Below are 8,364 nucleotides of genomic sequence, written 5' to 3'. Positions count from 1 at the left end.
AATCATATATTTCATTTAGGCAATAGCGTGCTCTGTCGATTGTTCTAAATGAAATATAATGATTTAATTTAACATTTACTTTATCCAATTATATATTTATATAGTTATATATATAATCATAGGTACCATATATAAAATATCGGTTAATTCGATATTTTCTATAGTGGAAACTATATTATATTATATGTGTGTTTAATTATTTAGTTTTCTTGGAACCATTATTTATTGTGGTTTTCTTTATTTTATTTTTAGTTAAACAATATTACATAAACCAAGAATAAATCTTTGAGCCTTGACAAAATTTATAATTTGTAAACTTCATTCTTGAATTTGGTAATTTATAAATTAATAAATTTAAACTAAAAATAATCTCTATGTGGATCGATCTCGTACTCACGAAATATATTACTTGCAGCCAACCTACACTTGGGTTAATTATAATTTAAGTAGTAGCACTACCTTACACCAATTATTCTACATCAGTTGAAACGTCAGCGAAAAATCGCGGAAATATTTTTTTTTTTTAAAATCGCATTTAAAAATAACATTTAAAATAATCTTTTTAATTGGCAATAAAATTAATGTAGTTTAAAATAACTACCATCATCCAAAATCATACGTGAACATAAACGTATAAAATTCTTAAAATCATCAACGTATGAAAATATTCATCTCCTCTCAATCTCATAAATCGTAATGCGAAAAACATGTGGTCCTCGGGTCGTGTCACCCCACCAAGTCTGCCTACTCAGAGTTCGTCACCTCCAGTCTCCTCACCATTAAGCTCACCTGCATCACACACGCCTAGCGAGTCTAAAGACTCAACATGCCTGTACCAGGAATAACAAGTACATATACATAGCATACAGCAGTGAAAAATATCATACTCAACATATCTTTTATTAACTTAAAAGCATAACGTAAACGTGTTGTGTAAAATCATAATGCCAACATACCTTTCATTAACTTTAAAACATGAACATAAACATGTCGTATAAAATCATGTCGTGTCAAATCATGTCATCTCATATCATCATAAACGTGTCAAAACATGTCATCATATGTTATCATATACGTAAACGTGTCGTGTAAAATCATATCGTATTAAAGCATGTATCATCGTATCAACATATACGTGTTAAAATCTTAATTTGAATTCCGTTTATTAGCTGTGACTTTCGTATCATCATGTCATCATGTCAGTCGATGGATCCATCTACGTGTAACCGCGGTACCCGGCGGCGAGGGTCATCAGCGACGGCATTACCCGCCCACTGAGCCCGGGCCTATCATATCATGTCAATGGAAATACGATCGTCGGGCTCCCTCTGGGGCCTTCTCCCGTAAACGGGCTCCCTCTGGGGCCTTTTCCCTCACGATATCTCCAATCATATCATCGTGTTAGTCACAACTAAATCACTTCCTTCAGACCGTGTCATCATATTCATCATCACTTAATAAAAGCATGCATATACATAATTTTTCATTTAAACCAAGCATGCACCGTATTTATCATAATTGCGTAAAAATCGTAAACATGATGCATGAACATTTAAAATATCATGAATTTGTGCTAAGGGTGCTGCCATGACCAAATTCTCACCCCGGGTGCAAAATAATCATTTTGCCCCTGGAAACCCAAAAATTTCCATTTTACCCCTGAACGTAAAATTTCACTTCTTTGACATTTTCTTAATTCCATTGACTCTAACATGTCCCAAATAATTATTTAAGCCTACATGAACTTTCTCATATTTTTATTTGGCTTAAATCTATGACTTTTAAATTAATCTTTAAATATAACACATTAAGGCGTTTTAATCCCGAATTAAACCAAACCTTAGCATAAAATTCCACAAATTAAAAACTTAGACTTCTAAAAATTATTTCAACTTAAATATAATTTTCCATAATTTTATCAAGCATAAATCTAAGCGTTTCAATTAATTCTTTAAATTACGTGTCGTGCGCTGATTAAATCCCGGATAATTCAAAAACTCATTATTTTGATCCGAAATTTACCAAACTACTTTAAATGTTCTAAAACATTCTTAAAAGCATTCTTAGACGTAAACTCGAGCCCAATTCATAACTTAACCGAATTATTTTAAAACTTGTACCGGGGTCCCGATTTTAACCCGAATCAAACCGAAACTTAACCAAAATTTTCCCAACTTTTTACCGTACTATAAAAACATCTAAAAGGTCCTAAAAACCTCAAAACCATACCTTTAGACACTTGAATAACAGGCCAGCAAGCTACTGTAATTTACAGCATGTGCTAACCCGAGACCCTAGCCACCATCCTTCCCATACCAACGCTCCTAGTCCTTAGCCAATTGGACCAGCCCCTAACCCACCACACCTGGACCACCCTCAGGTCCTTCTAGGTCTGCTGAACTCACGGTCACGCCCTTTTGCAAGTCGCAACTCACCAACAACCGCTATACACCTAAGATAGCACACCCGCGGCCACAACCACAACAATGCTCCTACGGTTCTACAAGCCATACCAGCAGCGTGCGATCCACTCTAAGACACGGCTCAGACCCCACCTGGTCTGGTCTAGGCCGTGGTTTAGGCGCTGTACACTAAAACCAAAGAATCCGAGCCACCCTCTAAGAAGCCCCTCACTCGGACCTCACTTTGCTGCGTCCAGCAACAAACCCGAGCCCCAAGCTATCATCTTGACACCACCAGCAGATCCTAGACATTTAAGACCGCAGCCCCTTGCACTCAAAATTTCAGAAAACGTGAGCAACAACCTTATGATGCATGAAAACACATGGAAACCGAAAATCTTTCATGTAAAAGCTTAGATCGAAAATCTTTCATGCATGAACCCAATCAACAGAATATAAACGTGTATGATACAGCAATAAAAGTACATGGCGTGCCTTGGTGATTTGAAGTGCAAGAACAAGACAAGGGAACCCGGATGAATTTTCCTTTGCAAAACAATTGACCACCGAAGCTTTAGTTGTTGTTGGTGAAGAAGCGAAGAGAATAAGCAGCTGGGGGATGCTGGAAATGGAGAGAAGATTGATGATTGGAGGGGAGTGTCGGTTGTTTCAATTTATTACAGGTAGGGTAGGTTTAGTTTAATTTTAAGTATAGTTTAGATTAATTAAAATGTGTACTAATAAGCCTCAATTAAAATAAAAAAAGGTTTTAAGCCCAATAAGCTTAAATTTTAGCCCATTACATCCAAACACACTCCCGAAAAATATTTTGTGTTGGAAAGTTTTTGAAAATATTAGTCGAACCTTCAAAAAGTCTCCCGATTCACTAAAATTTGCGTACTGCAAAAAATTAAAATCCTGCTTGAAAAATACCCAATAAATCTCAATTCTTGAAAAATACCTTTAAAACATCTTAAATTAATATTTAAAAACAAATTATGTAATTAAAATAATTTTCCTGAAAATTCTCCGGTCTCCGCTCCTCGTTCGAGCAGCGAAATGAAACTTAAAAATTATAGTGCATGAACTTTTAAAATTTCATGAATTAAATCCTATCATGCAATAATAATGCATAAAATGCATAAAAATAATTAAACACAATTTAATAAAATAAAAATTACATTTTATGCTTTAAAAGAATTTAATAAAATACCAAAGAATTTAATAACTTGCATGCATGTGGTTCACGTGAACTTTCTGATTTTCGGGACGTTACAATCTACCCCCCTTAAATTGAATTTTGTCCCCGAAATTCGCTTATCCTCGATAAACTGAAAGTTTAAACTCTTAATTCTAATATCTCAATAATTCACGCTTTCGCTGCGCTACTCTGATAAAATAAGTGTTAAGTTGTCCTTATGTCTCCTCAATCCTAATTAAATTGCCTACCATGATCCCCGATTGCGAATCACAAATAAAAATGACTTAGGGTGATTTAGTTTTATTCTACTATAACCTCGAATTTCAACTTTTCTCAAACTTCCCAATATTAGAGATGGCAGTCCGAATTTTATTGCATCTTACTTTTCTTATACTATACCCGTAATGTTCATTAACCTATTACATTTGTATTTATGAAGTTCGACCTAAGAAAGCTTAACACCAAAATTTACTGATCGACTTCTATCCTTGGTATTACACTTTAGAAGTTAAACCTAACCTCAACCCCATAATAATATTAACCTAAGATCCTTGAATCGAATCTTTATCTTACGGCACCAACTTTCGTAACTTAACTAATTACAAGTACATCGCCAATATAAAATTGTTGCAAATCTTAATTCTCGAGTAACGTTAATCCATAACACCCAAAATATACAAAATCAATCTTCTACCCAAATAATAAAATCATTCTAGCACCAATTATATATTTAAACTATTATCTTCCCAATTGCAATAAATTTGAGGCCTAAGACCTTGGACTTCCCTCATTGAAACGAATGTCGCATTCTTACGTATCCTCAATGCTTAATTAATTCTAGCATATAAAACTTAATAAGTTATCCCATAGTAGCCTTAGACTATCTCTAATAAATCAACTTCGCTTATAACCCATAGAATTCTAGAACTCCCACAACAAGATTTTAGATTTCTTACTCGGTCAAAATCTTAATATTCGTTTACTAGTAACCTATGCTGAACACCGAAAATTCTCTTTTATTATTATTATTTTTTTTTTCTCACCCAAAATTTTCCACCTATTTCATAAAATAAAAATTCAAGCTTACGCAACCCAAATAGTATTAGATAGTATAACTCCAACACACATATCCGCTTAGTCTCAAGTTTCTTAATGACTTCCAAAGAATTCTCAAAACAAGGTGTCTATCTCAACCCTTACATGCGTCTACGAAATACCCTAACCATCAGTCATGCCCAACTTTCTAGAAAAATTTAACCGTAGTGAAGATATAATTTTTTTTTTAACTTCTAAGATCATGATTAAAACTTATGCTACATCAAACCTTAAGTCTTCAAAAATATGTTAACTTAATGTCTAATCTTGTAAATTGACCAATTGTTCAATTTTATCTTAAATTGTTATCACTCTAAATTCTTAAATTTTCCACAGGATTATTCCATTAACATTTAAATTTTCAAGTCTAGTATTGATTCATCCTACACCGTCCTTGATTATCATTCCTTATAACATCATAACCCAGATATCTAAAGGTTCTAAATATTCTTCCAGCCTAAATCACCGAAAATTCCTATCATTTAAACCATCAATTCTCACTTACTGCTAAACTAATCCTCCTAATTTCTTAAAATTGCAACATTGATTCTTAATTTCCTCAAAAATTATCCAATTTTCCTTAATTTCTAAAATTCCACATACTAATTCCACTTTATAGGTTTCCCTTCAATAATTTTAAGCTTCTTAAACCCAAAATCAATTCTTATAACTTTGAAAAATTACTGATTTAACCTAAGTGTTCCTCAAAGTTCGAATTAAATCCTCAAAAATTTCGAAATTTTCAATTTGACCCTTAAAGTTCTCGAAAATTACATTTTCACCCTACAAATCTTCTAAAATTGCATTCCTGGTCCCCAATTTTTTTTTTTATTTTTGCCTCATTAAACTTTAAAATTCTCAAACTCGGAATTTAATCCCAAAATTTGGCAAATTCGAAAATAGTCCATTATAATTCTATTTTTGGCACTTAGGTCCTCAATTATTGGTTATTACAATTAGGTCCTTAAAATTCTCAATTCATGCAATTCAATCCTTAAATCCAACTAGGTAGAACATGCATCCTAAATAAATTCTACGTTTTTATATTTCCAAAAATCGTCAGTAGTCTTCGAATCATTATTCCTTATATGAAATTCTCAAAAATTAATTAAACTAGTAACCACGAACCATCAATATTTTCTTAAAAACCATACCTGCCCCAAAAGTATTCATGATCTTCAAGATTAACTTATGATCCAAAAGTAGAACATGAGTACTACTAACCAAAATCAATATAGACAAATCATGTACAACCTTTCCCAATGCCCAATAGCAAAATTCTTATTTATGTCCAATTCCACCACAAAACCAGCATGCATGAAAATCATTTAATTTCTCATTTCAAGTCGCAACATGCATGACAATTTTAAAGCATCTAATCTCAAAACATAACGACAGATAAACATGTACCGTAAAACGTATATCATGTAAACATGCAGGTGATAGCATTAAAAAGATTTAAAACATTTAGATCATAAAAGCTTACAGACTTGAGGCTTGAAGACTGAGCGGCAGAAGCTGGCGGTGGCACAACCCTATACAGGACCCTTGCTCTGATACAAACTGAAACGTCTGCGAAAAATCGCGGAAATATTTTTTTTTTTATAAAACTCGCATTTAAAAATAACATTTAAAATAATCTTTTTAATTGGCAATAAAATTAATGTAGTTTAAAATAACTACCATCATCCAAAATCATACGTGAACATAAACGTATAAAATTCTTAAAATCATCAACGTATGAAAATATTCATCTCCTCTCAATCTCATAAATCATAATGCGGAAAACATGTGGTCCTCGTGTCGTGTCACCCCACCAAGTCTGCCTACTCAGAGTTCGGCACCTCCAGTCTCCTCACCATTTAGCTCACCTGCATCACACACGCCTAGTGAGTCTAAAGACTCAACACGCCTGTATCAGGAATAACAAGTACATATACATAGCATACAGCAGTGAAAAATATCATACTCAACATATCTTTCATGAACTTAAAAGCATAACGTAAACGTGTTGTGTAAAATCATAATGCCAACATACCTTTCATTAACTTTAAAACATGAACATAAACATGTCGTATAAAATCATTTCGTGTCAAATCATGTCATCTCATATCATCATATACGTGTCAAAACATGTCATCTCATATTATCATATACGTAAACGGTGTCGTGTAAAATCATATCGTATTAAAGCATGTATCATCGTATCAACATATACGTGTTAAAATCTTAATTTGAATTCCGTTCATTAGCTGTGACTTTCGTATCATCATGTCATCATGTCAGTCGATGGATCCATCTACGTGTAACCGCGGTACCCGGCGGCGAGGGTCATCAGCGACGGCATTACCCGCCCACTGAGCCCGGGCCTATCATATCATGTCAATGGAAATACGATCGTCGGGCTCCCTCTGGGGCCTTCTCCCGTAAACGGGCTCTCTCTGGGGCCTTTTTTCTCACGATATCTCCATTCATATCATCGTGTTAGTCACAACTAAATCACTTCCTTCAAAACGTGTCATCATATTCATCATTACTTAATAAAAGCATGCATATACATAATTTTTCATTTAAACCAAGCATGCACCGTATTTATCATAATTGCGTAAAAATCGTAAACATGATGCATGAACATTTAAAATATCATGAATTTGTGCTAAGGGTGCTGCCATGACCAAATTCTCACCCCGGGTGCAAAATAATCATTTTGCCCCTGGAAACCCAAAAATTTTCATTTTACCCATGGACGTAAAATTTCACTTCTTTGACATTTTCTAATTCCATTGACTCTAACATGTCTCAAATAATTATTTAAGCCTACATGAACTTTCTCATATTTTTATTTGGCTTAAATCTATGACTTTTAAATTAATCTTTAAATATAACATATTAAGGCGTTTTAATCCCGAATTAAACCAAACCTTAGCATAAAATTCTACAAATTAAAAACTTAGACTTCTAAAAATTATTTGAACTTAAATATAATTTTCCATAATTTTATCAAGCTTAAATCTAAGCGTTTCAATTAATTCTTTAAATTACGTGTCGTGTGGTGATTAAATCCCGGATAATTCAAAAACTCATTATTTTGATCCGAAACTTACCAAACTACTTAAAATGTTCTAAAACATTCTTAAAAGCATTCTTAGACGTAAACTCGAGCTCAATTCATAACTTAACCGAATTATTTTAAAACTTGTACCGAGATCCCGATTTTAACCCGAATCAAACCGAAACTTAACCAAAATTTTCCCAACTTTTTACCATACTATAAAAACATCTAAAAGGTCCTAAAAACCTCAAAACCTATACCTTTAGTACACTTGAATAACAGGCCAGCAAGCTACTGTAATTTACAGCATGTGCTAACCCGAGACCCTAGCCACCATCCTTCCCATACCAACGCTCCTAGTCCTTAGCCAATTGGACCAGCCCCTAACCCACCACACCTGGACCACCCTCAGGTCCTTCTAGGTCTGCTGAACTCACGGTCACGCCCTTTTGCAAGTCGCAACTCACCAACAACCGCTATACACCTAAGATAGCACACCCGCGGCCACAACCACAACAATGCTCCTACGGTTCTACATGTTGGATCTGGGTTTTCTACACGCCCAAACGCATCGGAAGTTTTAAAAATTTTATTTATTTTGACAATCAAAATAT

General features: G+C 34.0%; 1 long non-coding RNA gene across 1 annotated transcript; it reads right to left on the bottom strand.

Annotated features, from left to right (window-relative positions):
- Nucleotides 1–545: 545 nt before the first annotated feature.
- Nucleotides 546–6,249, bottom strand: LOC142554844 (uncharacterized). Its single transcript, XR_012822221.1, has 2 exons — nucleotides 6,185–6,249; nucleotides 546–789 (listed from the first exon to the last, which is right to left on the bottom strand). It is a non-coding gene; the product is annotated as an uncharacterized LOC142554844 (long non-coding RNA).
- Nucleotides 6,250–8,364: the final 2,115 nt, after the last annotated feature.

The sequence above is a fragment of the Primulina tabacum genome, chromosome 8 (assembly GCF_025594145.1).
Source record: "Primulina tabacum isolate GXHZ01 chromosome 8, ASM2559414v2, whole genome shotgun sequence".
Taxonomy (NCBI): domain Eukaryota; kingdom Viridiplantae; phylum Streptophyta; class Magnoliopsida; order Lamiales; family Gesneriaceae; genus Primulina; species Primulina tabacum.
Note: the sequence above shows the minus strand (reverse complement) of the source record. Positions and strands in the feature narration are given on the sequence as shown.